At 36.7% G+C, this 15428-nt stretch overlaps 1 pseudogene; it reads right to left on the minus strand.

Moving 5' to 3' along the window:
- Positions 1-256: 256 nt before the first annotated feature.
- Positions 257-14120, minus strand: LOC138148105 (anion exchange protein 2-like; annotated as a pseudogene).
- Between the last annotated feature and the right edge of the window lie 1308 nt (positions 14121-15428).

Raw genomic sequence — 15428 nt, forward strand, 5'->3', positions numbered from 1 at the left:
GGTTCTTGGATATCAAGGTAGTTTTCCTTGACAATTTTTTTGAAAGATGCCCATATTCTTCTTTTGATCATGTAGTTCAAGTATTCCAATAACTCTTAAATTATCTCTCCTGTATCTGGTTCCTAGGTCAGTGCTTTCCCCAAAAAGGCATTTTACATTTTCTTCCATTTTTTTACATTTGTTTGATTTTGTTTGACTGATTCTTTTTTTTTGTTTGTTTTTGGAGGGCAATTGGGGTTGAGTGACTTGATCAAGGTCACACGGCTAGTTTTTGTGTTAAGTGTCTGAGGTCTGAGTGGTGGGGATTGTGTCCCAGGGACAAGCAGACAAGGAAGCTGCCCTCTAGTGCCACCATCAGCAGAGCCAGGTTCACCAGCCAAAACCCAATCCACACTCGGCCCACCAGGTAATCTAGACCATTGGAGCTACAAAATGAGAAGAATGCTCCCTCAAAAACCAGCAGGGGCCCATAAAAGCCAATGATGAGCAAGGGCTGGGCACCTATCAGGAAGAAGATCACACCCTGGAGAGCTATGGCCATGATAAGCTCAGATATACGGAGATCCTCTGTCTTTTCTCCAAGTAGTCCCCCAGAGGTGATGTTAGGGGACAGGGCAGCAAAGTAGATGAAGATGACAGCTGCCAAACACTGAGGGTCCAGTGCATCTAGGAAGTCATTCAGGTAGTGAGGAAAACGTCCCGGCACATACAGGATCAGTCCTCCAAAGGGAAGGCCAGTACACAGAAGAGGATCATCATCATCTACTCCCCCTGATGCTTCTACCATCTGTAGGAGGGCCTTGTCCTTAGGGGATTTGGCCTCCAGCCCAACACCTGTGGGCAACAACCGCCCTTGCTCCTCATGCATCTTATGCATTTGTCGCTGGAAATGGGCAGCAGATTTGAGGAGCTCCTCACCCAGTACCGCTGATGGTGGCAGTCCAAGAAGGCATTGATGGCTGTCAGCAGATCCTCCCTTTCATCCGCCACTTAGGCTGCCTCATGGAATTGCTTGTCTGGCATGAGGGTGGAGATGGAGCAGCCAATCTTGTGATAGTACATGTTGGCACTGCTTGGGCCCAGCAGCAAGAAAAGGAAGCACACAGGAAATGGCACCTCGAGTACTGAGTACAGCTCAGCTGCTTCCCCAAGGTTCACAAAGGCTGGTGGGACAGGACATGAACTCAAAGCAGCCCACGAGCACCACAGTGGCCTCTGCATTCTCAGAAATTTTTTTCAGCAGTTTCAGCTCCTGCTTGGACTTGGATCAAGTAATGCCTGCAGGAGGAGCAGCAGGAGGCAGCTCCCTCTCTTTACCTCCAGGCAAGTCTCAGGAACTCCCCCAATCAGAGGCTCAGTGACATGGGGGTTACTCTCGGCCCCCTGGCCATGATGATGCCCAAGCAGGGACTCCAGGGAGCCAGAACAAATGTTCTGGGAAAAGGAGAAATCTTTCTTATCACTTGGATGGCTGTGTTTCAGCAGCAGGGCCCAAAGCACGTTTTCTCAGTCCTCAGCCTTGATCTGGTCAGAGATGACCATTTGTTCTACTGCCTGGTGTGCCACCCCTGGCAGTGTCTGCGGATTCATATCCAGGAGAACAGCCCCATGAGCCAGGGTACTCCAAAGTTCTAGTAGACTTCGGAAAGAAAGTGAGGCTACATGCAGCTTTCTCTATCTGTTGGTCTCCTCCGCATCTTCTTCAAACTTGATCCAGTGAGCTGTTTCCCTCCACTGAGGTTCCTGGTTTTTGTCCAGCAAGTGCTCATTCAGCTCCAGAAATACCTTGTGGGGCTGGTGGGGAGGCCAGGGTCGAGTGCGTGGTGTAGGGCCAGGCTGTCTCCCTCCTTTGCCCCCTGCACAGGTCCCTTGTCATTTTTCCTCATTAATGATGCCGCACACCTGGGACATCCTCAAACTCTTGACTTTTCATGAGGTCCAGGTCAATAGTACCCAGGGTCTGGGCTTCACTCTCATATTTAGGCACCCAGGGAAGCAATGCCTGCTCTGTCCCTGTCATGTTCCCAATTCTGCGCTTCTCCTGCAGGTTGTAGCTTCTATGCCCAGGTTGGGCCTTAGCAGGAGCACGACCTGAGACTGCTCCATCCTCTCCCCCCACAGCACCTCCAGATGCTTCTTCTGCTGAATCCCCTGTGGCTCAGGTGTTCGGAAGGGGCCAGGACCTGGGCCATTGCCAAGGGCAGGATGTCTGGGGGTGTTGTTCATTACCAAGGTGTTAGCCCTTCTCACTGTCCCTGCAACTTCCAGGACAACTTGAGGGCAGCATAACCCAGCAGGAGTGGAGGGAGGGAGCCATATTAAACTCATTCTGTGGCCTCTGTGTATACATGAACATACATATGCTCAAACTCATATATATACACACACAAACACACATATATACACACACATACACCCTCCTATACATACATATATAGGTATGTATATATATATATGTATGTATATGTGTGTGTATACACACACACAACACACACACACACACACACACACACACATATATATATATATTCCCTTAAACTATCCTCAGACTGAGAAAAGTCTCATTAGTTACAATGATTGTTTTTCCATGTAGGAATATAAATAGTTCAATTTTAATAAATTCCTTATGATTTCTTTTTCCCATTTACCTTCTCATGCTTCTCTTGCTTCTTGAAAGACATTTGAAAGACATTTCAAAGTATTTGAAAGACAAATTTTCTGTTCAGCTATGTTTTTTTTTTCATCAAGAATGCTTGAAAATACTCTATTTCACTCTATTTTCACTGAATGACCATATTTTACCCCTGTAGCATTATACTCAGTTTTGCTGGGTAGGTGATTCTTGGTTTTAGTCCTACCTCCTTTGACCTCTGGATTATCATATTCTAAGCCCTTCGATCTCTAAATGTAGAAGCTGCTTGGTCTTGTGTTATCCTGATTGTATTTCCTCAATGCTCAATTTTTTTTTTCTTCCTGACTTGCAGTATTTGGCTATAATATTCCTAGGAGTTTTCTTTTTTGGATCTTTTTCAAGAAGTGATCGGTGAATTCATTCAGTTTTTATTTTTCCCTTTGGTTCTAGAATATCAGGGCAATTTTGCTTGATAATTTCTTGAAAGATGGTGTCTAGACTCTTTTTTTGATCATGGCTTTCAGGTAGTCCAATAATTTTAAAATGATCCCTCCTGGATCTATTTTCCAGGTTAGTGGTTTTTCCAATGAGATATTTCACATTGCCTTCTATGTTTGGATTTGCTTGGATCTTTTTAATAGTATCTTGATTTCTCATAGTCATTAGTTTCCAGTTGCTCCCATCTTATTTTGAAGGAGTGATTCTCTTCAGTGAGTTTTTGAAGTTCCTTTTCCATCTGGCAAATTCAGCTTTTTTTCATATTTATCTGAAGATAAACCACTTAAGGATACATTAAAAAAACCAGAAACACATAACTATTATCAGCCTTTCCTTGATAATGCTTTGTGAAGTGAGATGTGTTTGTCCCCAAATATATTTCCATATATTTTTAACCTGTTAGTTGTGTGCTCTGTAAACCTCCATTTTCTGATAAGGAAATATTATTTCTTTAGCTGCTTTCGAATTATGAACCTTATGTTTCATTAAAAATGCACAGGGTTTTGTTAGAATACATTGTCATTATTTATTTTATATGCTAAAATATAGGATACATTTATAATTATATGATTTATTTTATAATAAATTATAAAAGTGTAGATTCTCTGTTATTGAATAGAGGTATTATTTGGTTTGAATGTGCTCTACCCATTCTCCTTTTTTTTTTCAAGAGGCCAAGAAATTTGTATATTGATATAAATATTGATATTTTGATATATTTCAAATCAGTATAAATAGCTACAACTTTCAATTTCTTAGCTTTATAATTAATCTGTTTTGATTACAGATAATTTTTTTTTTAAAAATCTTTCCTTCATCAGATGTTTGAATTGGACCTCTAAATTTAAGCTCAAGGCCTTCCAGTAACCATTTTTCCTTGGAGTATGTTAGAATTTTAGACTTACCAAAACTAAATGACAGTATGATATCATTACAAAAAGTGTCTCTTTGATTGGGAAATTGTTTAAAGAGGTTTTGGTGGAGATCTGTAACTTGTCAATCATGTACATGTAGTGATTAATAACATATTTTGGTATGGGTCTTTCCTTATCTTTAAAGCCATTCTCAGGTTAATTTAGGAAGGATAATAATGGCTATGAGCCTGGGAAAAAAGTTCAAAAGGCTATATTTCAGAAGAAAAAAACTATCTCAAAGAAAAGTACCATATTTCTTGAGAGCAATTCTTGAGCATGTTTTAGTGACATGATTTAAATAGAACAGTTTTCCATGTATACATTAAATCCTCTAGCATTTTAAGAAAAGCTTCATTATTCCCTACAATTCCTACAATTATAATAGGAATCAGTGTCATATTTTGTCAAAAGATGTTTCTGCATATATTAATATAATAATATAATTTTGGTATTTTGTTATTAATATGGCCATTTATTCTTATATATAATATTGAATCAATTTCACATTCCTGGTATAAATTTTTTCCATCACTATTTAATTATGGAAATTGTTCTACAGTTCTCTGTTTTTGCTATCCCTGGTTTGAGTATCAAAACCAAATTTGTGCCATAAAAGGAAATTTAATAGGACTCCTTTGCATGTTTTTTCAAATAGTTTATAGAGTATCAGGATTTATTGTTTCTTAATTCACCCATAATTTCATCTTGTCCTAGGGATTTTTTTTTGAAAATAATATTAAAATGTTCTATCTTCCTATTAATTTGGGATGTGTGGGTATGTATATGAAAATATTCATTCATTTCTCTTAGGTTGTCACTTTTATGGCATATTCTCAGGAAAAATAGCTCCTAATATTTGCTCTTTTCAAAAAATGGTGCATTCACCCCTTTAATTTTTGATACTATTAAATTTGTTGTCTTCTTTCTTGTGTGATTCTGACGATGGCTCCTCATTATATGAATAATGTTGTGGTTGCTAAAGGGGGCCTCTTTTGCTGGTTTCTTGAAGTATTTTATTTTCTTTGACCCAGAACCTCTAGATATTAGCTGTAATATGCCTAAAATATTTCATTTTGAGCTTTGTTTCATGAGGTGATAGGTGAATTCTACATATTTTCTCTTTGATTTACACTTCTAAAAGTTTTGGCTATCATTCTTTCATGACTTATTAAAATATGATGTGTCCATTTCTTCTTTTTTTCTTTTTTCTCTCCCTTTTCCTTCTTTTCCTTTTTTCCCTTCCTTCCTTCCTTCCTTCCTTCCTTCCTTCCTTCCTTCCTTCCTACTTCCTTCCTTCCATTCTCTTTCTTTTTTTTCCTCCTAAGAAATTTACAGATTATTTTTTTTTAATCTTATGGTATTAAATTTATCTTTCTTGTCTTATGGACTCATAGATTTTCATTTGATTTATTCTCAATTTTAAGGAATTGATTACTTGAGTGAGGTTTTATATTTCTTTTTCCAGCTGTTAATTCATTTTCCAATTTAATAACACATAACTCATTTCTTTTAAAATTCTGACCAGATTTTATGAATTACTTTGTTTGGGTATATTTGATTGTTTGGGTATATTTGGTAGGGTAGTGAGATTTGGACAGGTAAACTCAGAAACTAATACTTAGCATTTCCAGTCTAAGTTGACTCATGTAATCTTCAAAATCATTTAATTCACTGGTATTTGAATATGTGTGTGTGTGTGTGTGTGTGTGTGTGTGGTATAATTATTTGTCTATACACACATATATTATACACATTGAAAGTGATTCTTAGGGGTATCTTGGTGGTGCAGTGAGTGCGCCAGCCCTGGAGTCAGGAGGACCCGAGTTCGGTTCTGGCCTCAAACAATTAACACCCACAGAAAAACACTAGCCATGTAACCTTGGGCAAGTTACATAACATCAATTGCCCTCCAAAAGGCAAAAAGAAGTTATTCTTGCAATTTTCTTTACTTGTTCTTCAATATATTGTTGTGTATAGGAAGCCCATGTTTGCAAGTTGTTTCCTGCTTTGTTATAATATGTTTAAAGGCTGTTTATTATATTTACATTTTAATATGATAAAAAAACATTTATATTTTAGTGCATTTCATGTCTACTTGTATTTTCAAAAAATTTTCTTAAATATACACACACACACACACACACACATACATTTCTATTGTGGGTAATTGCACACTGGTTAATTCTTAAAAATCACTTCTCTGGGGGGAAATATATACATATTATTATGTTTTATATTATATATACACATTAGATATACTATATATACATTGTATATACAATATATACATTATATATACATAATCTTTACATTACATTAATCTTTGTTAACATTTTCTTCAACCCTTTCTTAAATCTAAGCAATTAACAAGAACAACAATGAAAAAAACCCCAATTTGTCATGTATGATGATTTTTGAGTTGTAAATGCTTACACTATTAGTTTAACAACAAGTTTCCCTGATGGGTTGTAATAGAATCCACTTGTGGGATAGACTTGTGAAAAGAGAGGGCTGAACTGGGAGGACATGTTGCCATGGATTTAGAGAGAAGGCCCAAACAAAGAGAGGCAGAAGAACTTTTGGTAGCAGCATCATGGAGGCAAAGAGAGAGAGAGAGAGGATTGCTGAGGGCCAGTTGGATCTGCCCAGGACTTTTTTGAGACGTCACGCAGAGCTGCTAAAGACTGAGGAGACATGGCTGGGATGCCAGTATTTTGTCTTGCTGTTTTGACGTTGTTTTGCCAGATTCATCCCCTGGTAAAGGACAGTGCTGTTGTTGCAGAGGTCCTGGAACATTGCTGTTGATTCAGAAGCCCTGAAGAAGGATTTTCTTGTATGTTTACAGAAATCCTGGAAGAGGTTCTTGTTGATGTTTTCAGGAGTCCTGAGACTGCTCTGTAGGCATAGTGAATTGATGAGGACAATGGAAATCTGTATTGTGGCTTTGTTAAGTTTTGTCTCCCAGGAAAAGAGATTGCTGAGAACTTGCCTCCTATCAAGATGAAGAAAACACCCCTTTTGGGGTATTATATGGTGTGATGATATCTTAACCTTGTTGTAGCTCAGGGGTAGAGGGCCTTTGAGCTCTCCACTGCTCCTTTTGAGAAGGTGCTTGGTATTAACTGATGATAATTGCACTTCAGTTGTGATCCAGGGGTGGGAACCTTTTGACTTTTCTGTGCTCTGTGACTGACCAAATTTATGTACCTTGCTTATGATTGGAAACTAATCTCCATTTGATAAATCATTTAATTAATTAATCATTACATCAATGAAACAAATCATTAGTTTATGATTTACTAAATGAATGTACTGCTCAGGGGTGGTGTAGTACTTGAAAATTATTGAATTACACTTGATGAATACTGTATTTTGATTTTCTCTGATCTATGAACATTTTGCCTTAATTTGTCACTGAATAAAATAGAGAGTTACTATGCTGGTATGCCAAACCTTGGAAGTTGCCTCTGCTTGGCATTACATGGATTCAAGCTGACGCAAAAACATCCGTTGATATTGGTAGAGAAAAACATGGTTTGGATTTGGAGTCAGGTGGATTTAAATTCAGTGCCTGGCCATCTCAGACATTTTTTTTTCAGCAGAGTAATTCATCAGATCACAACTCTATTCCCTAATTTATAAAACCTCAACTGAGAAAACTTGACTCTGTAACATCTGTGGTCCCTTCTCGTACTAAATCTCTGATCCCAGAGTTATGAGTATTCCTAAAGGATTCTTGATCACTTCATACATAAAATGAATTTAAAAACAAACAAACTTACCTGACCTCTTAATCTAAATTCCAGAGAATCTCCCTAATTAATATTAAATGTGAGATGGGGCTGCTAGGTGGCACAGTGAGTAAAGCACTGGCCCCAGAGTCAGGAGGACCCAAGTTCAGTTCTGGCCTCAGACACTTAACACACACACACACACACACACACACACACACACACATACACAAAACAAAAAAAAACTAGCCATGGAAACTTGGGCAAATTACTTAACCCCAATTGCCCTCCAAAAGGTAAATATATATATATATATATATATATTATATTATATTATATATATTATATATTAAATATATATAAATATATGTATTTATATATATAATATTATATATATTAAATATATATAAATATATATATATATATATGAGGGGGTTTTGGTGAAACAAAAGTCTCAAGGCTTCATTATTTTTTCTATGTCCTTGAAAACACAAAACACATTGTAAAAGACTGTAAGTATTGGGGTGGCTAGGTGGCACAGTAAATAGAGCACCAGCCCGGGAGTCATGAGGACTTCAGCTCAAATCTGGCCTCAGACAGTTAATGCTTACTAGCTGTGTGACCTCGGACAAGTCACTGAACCCCAAATGCCTTACCTTCCCACCTCAACAAAAGCAAAAATAAAAACCTTTGTAAGTATGACTTTATTGTGACATCAAAACATTTGTATTTTTTGAGAGGCAATGTGGCATAATGGGTACATTTGCAATTGAATATAAGAAACCCTGATTTCATGTCTCTGTTCCTACAAAATCAAAATGTAGCATTTTGATGTTCACAAGTAACCTTGCTCAAAAAAATAGAGAGGTAGGAAGAAAACAAGTATTTATTAAGTGACTACTATGTGCCAGGAACTCTGCTATTAGATTCACAAATATTATCTCATTTGAACCCTGCAATCCCACAAGGTAAGGGCTATTGCTATCTCAATTCAATGATTGAAGACACTGAGGCAGAGACTAAGTTATTTGTCTAGGGAAATACAACTAGTAAGCATATGGAGTCAGATTTGAACTGAGTTATTTTTTTTATTCTAAACCCAGGGATCTATCCACTGTGCATCATCATCATCATCATCATCACCATGATCATCATCATTTACATAGTGCTTATTATGTGAAAGGTACTGTGCTAAATACTTTACAGTTTTTTTCTCACTTGGTCCTTAACACTGGAAGGAACTGCTATTATTTCCATTATAAAGATGAGGAAACTGAGGCAAAAATACCTTAAGTGACTTGTTGAGGGTCAAATAGCCAATAAATCAGGTCAACATCTGTAAATGTAATGCCAAGCAGAGGCAACTTCCCAAGGTTCAAAATACCAGCATAGGTGCTCTCCATTTTATTCAATGACAAACCAAGAACAGAGAAGATCAAAACATGACATCATTCAAAATACAGAATTTACTAAGTGTGATTAAATAATCTCCAAGTACTACCCCACCCCAGGCCCTTCCAATCATTCAATCAATTACAAAGTCCCTGGTCTAAATGCGTCTCCACCCCTAGGCTATACCTTCATTTAGTCCACCACAAAGCCCCTCTTCTCAAATGGAGATTAGTTTCCAAACATAAGTAAAGTACCTTGATTTGTCAATCACAGAGCACAAAAAGATCAAAAGTTCCCCACCCCTGGATCACAATTGAATCTACCCCAGAGTTACATCAAGTTTAAGCACAGCACTTAATACCCAAATGGAGGTCTTTTCTTCATCTTGACAGGAGGCAAGTTCTCAGCAATCTTAGTTCCTGGGGAGACAAGGCTTAGCAAGGCCACAAGATACATTGTCAGTCCCTTCATTAATTCATCCTCTGTCTGTAGAACAGTCCCAAAACCCCTGAAAACATTAGCAAAACCCTCTCCCAGGATTTCTTTAAACATACAACAAGAAAATCTTTCTTCAGGGCTTCTGAACCAACAGAAAGGTTCCCATACCCCTGCAACAACAGCACTGTCCTTCACCAGTGGACAGTATTCACTCTGTCTGCAGGACAGTCTCCAGACCCCATGCAACAACAGCACTGTCCTTCACCAGTGGACAGTATTCACTCTCTGTCTGCAGGACAGTCTCAGGGCTTCTTAACCAAAAGCCAGGTTCCAGGACTTCAACGGTACTGTCTTTCACCAGTGGACAAATCTGGCAAAACAACATCAAAACAGACAGACAAAGTACCAGCAAAACAGCCATGTCTCCTCAGTCCTTGGCAGCTCAGGGGGCAGGTCTTAAAAGTCCAGGGCGATTCAAAGCAGCACTCAACAATCCTCTCAGTCTCTCTCTGCCTCCACGAGGTGGTGCTTCCAAAAAGTTCTTCTGCCTCTCTCTTGTGTCTCTCCCAATCTATATGACCAGCTCCTCCCAGTTCAGGACTTTCTTTTCACATCAACAAGTCCATCCCACAGGTGGGATTAACAAGCTCTAGGTTTTAACACAATCAGTTTGAAAACCAAGCCAATACAGGGGAATCTTTAAATGCCATTACTATCACAATGTCCAGATTTGATTTCAATTTTCCTGATTCCATTCTCAGTCTACTGGGCCATCTGAACTGCAAGCAGGTAGGTAGTACAAGTGTTACTGGCTCATTAAACTAATATATAGAGAGATGAAGTGAGTTACCCAGTGACATACATTTGGTCCACAAGAGATAATATTTGAACTTAAGTTGTTAAACTTTGAGACCAGAACTTTTTCCATTATATTACATTGATTGACTTGAGGATTACTAATGCAACAGTGTTTAACTCTTTTTCTTTAGAGCATATCTTGTGTGCTTCATCTCACATTAGTGCTTTCAGCTACTTAACTAGGTAAAATCAAAAGCTTCTAAGAGGAGATTCTTTATATTTATTTTTCCCTACAGTATTGCAAATGAATCCCGATATCTTAATGAAATTTTAGAAATTATTCACTGTAGGAGTAACAATATATTATTATAGACAGAAAATATTTCGTATCAGAAAATTTATATTTTTGTATCCAAATTTCAAAAATTTTGGATCAGTCTAGAGCAGAGATGGCTTTATACACTGAGCAATTCATACTGGATTTAAATGAGGTAAAAATTTACTGTAAGAAAGCTACAGCTGATTGTGCTAGCCAATATCATTATAATAAGAACTAGAAAATAAAGATACTCATAGTTATACTTCTCAAATTTTTAAGGATTAGTATAATCAATAAACACAAAGTTTTCCAAAATTGTAAGAAGAGAAAGTGAAGAGGGTATGAAGGGAAGCAGATTTATATCAGCAAAAAATGTAAGTTAAGATAGGAAAATAATGTAGAAAATTCAGTGTGTCAAGTTGAATAGACTATTTCAGCTAATAATATTATGTTTCTCAAATCTATTCATAGTAGCTAGAAGACAATAGAAAATTGGATCTCCAAACTAACAGGGAAGAATTTTATCTTATGCATAAGAAAGAAGGAGATTTGCCCAGCAGTTTATTTTTGATACCCTTAAAACAGAGGTGAAGCTACTTAACAGAGACATATTTCAATTCGTGTGTGTGTGAGTGTGTGTGTGTGTGTGTGTGTGTGTGTGTGTGTGAATGAATGAATGGATGTTCCACTTCCCAGATCATTAGTACCATGACCAATCAGGACTGGCTGTATGACTCAGTCTGACACCTAACTGCCATTTCAGAATATATAAACAATTCAGGTGGCACAACTATATAGCACCACTGAGCTCTAGATGAGATGTGAGCATCGAGACAATATGTTTCAGCCTAGTTAGTTGCAACAGGAGAAGGATAAGATAAACTGACCTAATCCTCATGAATGCTGATCCATCAGTAAGTCCAAAGCCAATTTAACTCAGTCATGGGATGTGGTAGGGAAAGGTGACTGGTTTTGACATTGCCCTTTTCTCTCTTTATTTCTTGGATGGGAAAATTAACTGACATAGTATTCAAAGTCAAGGCTGGCTCAGTTTACTGTGCTGTGTCACATATAGTTAGTCTGCTCAGAAATGTTTCAAGTCAATATTGTGAAAATAGTTCATTTAAGAGGGAAGTTTCTAACATCATTCTGTACTTTGCAATGTGAGCTGTGGAGAGAGAAGATGAATGTGTGAATCAATTAGGCAGTTAGTAGCACTAATTTCTTAATATGTATGTAGCACTCTAATTTATGCTGCAGATACAAAGACAAAAATCAAACAGTCTTTGCCTTCAAGGAGTATTCAATCAAATTAGGAAGAAAAGTCAAATATATAGAATACAGTAATGAAAATTATATGCTAAGTGGACAGGAGATATAAAAGTAGAAAGATAGGGGTGGTCAGGTAGCACAACGAGTAAGATCACCAGCTCCAGTGTTGGGATGACCTGGGGATCAAATCTGGGCTCCAACACTCAGCACCACACCCAGAAATAACTGGCCGTGTTACCTTGAGCAAGTTACTTAACCCTGATTGCTTAAAAAAATAGAAAGGCAGATTCAAAGAGGAAGAAATTTAGAAATAGAAAGGATGTTTAACCTAAAGATTATGAGTAAAAGAAGACAGAAGTCAAGGCTAAATCTAGAACCTTAAGGTCAATAGAATTATGGGATCCTCTTCCACATTTAACAAGAATACAGAAATCTGAACTAAAAGATCTAGGATCAAACTTTGCATCTCACTTGTTATCTAGATGATCAGGAGCAAGTCACCAAAACTCTGCAAAACTTAGTTTCTTCACCTGAAAAAATAGGATAATAATATCTTCCTCAAAATGATTGTGAAAGTATAAGATAAATGGAGGTTTTGGGTTAGATGACCTATAAGGTCTCTTCTATTTCTAAATATATGATCCTATAATTAAATATTGGTGATTGAATTCCATGACATATATTACTGATATTTGGAGTTTCATTGTAGTTATCCATCAATTATATTTTGTATAATAAAATACCACTGCCCATCATGAGAAAGAAAAAGTGTATTGATATTCTCTTCCTGTGTTGACTGGGAAGATCTTGGACATATGTAGCCCCCTAAAATTATTTTAAAACAATTTCTGAATCTGAAAAGAGGAAGGTGATTGTAGTTGAGCCAAAGAATATGAGAATCATAAGAATCTTTAAAATTGAAATTTTATATATTTTCAGCTTCTTTAACACAGACACCAATTTTACACATGCAAAGGGCAACAGGTGTCCTATTTTGTCTCAAATGAACTAAGATTTGCTTATGGTCCCTTCATATTAGAGTCACACAAATGCCTTCCACATAGTAGATTCCTAAAAATGTTTGCAAAATTGACAGGAATGAGTAAATTTAAGCATAACTTAACAAAGACCATTGTTAACTTAACAAAAACAAAATAACAAGCCTTTAAGAGTCAAAACTGTTAACTACTGAAGATGTTGCTGATTCATGAAAAGATAACCAGGAAGATCCATTGCTTATTCCCTTTTAGATGAAATAATCAGGTTTTTTACTGTTAGGATTGGTTTGAAAATATTAAAACACAGCTATCATATTCCCTTTATGACTTCTCAAGAGAAACATCCCCTGTATTCTTTAAGCGATACTAATATGACATACCCCACCCTTGTCTTTCCAATGATGTCCATCAATTGCTAGGTGTTTTCTAAATTTGACATAATTCTGTTTTATGCTGCAGAGACCAAGAATTTATTTGTGACTGAACCCAAGCAGAGCCATGTTGGATTTTTTTGCTCCCTTTAATTGATTACCATTAAAAAAAATGTTCTGAGATTTCATTATTGCAGAGAAAGCCCTTCAAAGAACTTCCCTTATCATTACTTGTCAAAACCACCCTGCCCATCCTTTTAAGTACCTATTGTGTGCAAGTCTTTTGGTCTTTGAGAGTGACCTGGAGAATTGAGTTACCTGAAGAAGAGAGTAAGTGATTTTCCCAGTTTCTAAAGGCTTGTATGCAGAGAAAATAGTGGAACTTCATCCATGCAAATTCTTTTATATAAATAGAATCGGAGACTGAATTATACATTTTGATTCATGTCTATTGGTTGTTTTATTGATCTCATATTCAGTAAATACTCAGAGTGTTCTTGTATTTTTATGTCATGGATTTTTGGGGGGCAGTTTGATGAGCCTATAGACCCCTTGTTAGTACAATGTTTTGAAATTTATAAAATATAAAACACAGGACTACAAGGGAAACTAAATATACTTAAGTAAATTGAAGGCTAAAGAAGTAGATGGATATTTAAAAAATTTATAGACCCTGGTTTAGAACCCCTGCTCTGTACTCTTTCCATGAAAACTGGTGTCATAACCTACCTTCCATTTCATAGAAATGTAATGTCATTTCGAACCTAATTCTGGACTTTATTTTGATTTCCATTAAAATGTATCTTGTTTGTTTGGGGCCACTATTCTAGATGATTGAAACAGTATGCTAATTCTGTTATTCAAAATATCTCTTTCCTATAGTATACTCATACATGGAAAAATGTACCTTAGAATGTACACTCAATATATATTGGTCTATGCAGAATACACACAAATCAACAGGTATTTTTAAAACTTATCATATGTCAGACATTGCAAAAGATTAATGAAAAAAATTAAACCAGTCCTCACAATTGTGACAATCTAATTTAGAAAGATAACATGCACACACATACAAGGATAAAATAATTAGAAATGGTATACACTACTAGCTGGGGATGTCAGGAAAAATTTAATGTAAAAGTTAGCACTTGAGCTAAAATTTGAAGGAATCTCATGATTCTAGGAGGCAGAGCTGAGGAGGGGGTGCATTCCAGGCCTGGGGATAGCTAGCATAAAGGCACATAGTCAGAAGATGGAGTACTATGCATGAGAAAGAGAAAAGCCAATTTTGTGTGATCATAGTGTGTTTAAAGTGTTTCACCATTGAGTCAGGTAGGTAGCACAGTTAATGAATGCTGGATTTGCAATCAGGAAGACCTAAATTCAAATTCAGTTTCAGACATTTACTGGTTGAGTGATCTTGTAAAAGTCACTTAGCCTCTCTCATCCTTAATTTCCTTATAGGAAAAATGAAGAAAGTAATAGCAACCACCTTCCAGAGTTGATGTGAAAATCAAATGAAATATTTGTATAGCATTTTAAAAGTCAAATGCTAGTTAAAGTGGATTACTATATCATTAAAGTGGAAAGGTAAACTGAAGCAAAGTTTTGATGAATTTTAAATGACAAAGTTTACATTAGAATGTAGAAGTCATCTGGAGACACTGGATTTTAATATCAGAAACCTTCTAGTCACATCCTTTGATTGACCTTCTGACTTGCTAGAAACTTATAACCTCCTGAGATAGCTCATTCCATTTTTTTGGGATCAGTATTGAAAGATATTTTTATATCTTAGTGTTAGAAAATCTGCCTCTTTTAACTTTGCTCTATTGGTTCATTTATCTGCCCACAATTATGAAACAAACCAGTTCTATTCTTTTCAACATTATTCTGAAGTATTGCCTTTCAAATATGTCAATGACTCTCTTCTTTTTCAGCGAAATTCTGTGAAAACAGTAACAGCAATATTGTTTGATGATCACCTACGACTGATTTAGTTTTTATCAGCAATACAATGATGCAAGACAGTTAGAACTCATGATGGAAAATGCTGTCAACA

The sequence above is a fragment of the Petaurus breviceps genome, unplaced genomic scaffold (assembly GCF_028583685.1).
Source record: "Petaurus breviceps papuanus isolate PSGF00001 unplaced genomic scaffold, PetGlider_PUasm1.0 90822, whole genome shotgun sequence".
Classification (NCBI taxonomy): Eukaryota; Metazoa; Chordata; class Mammalia; order Diprotodontia; family Petauridae; genus Petaurus; species Petaurus breviceps.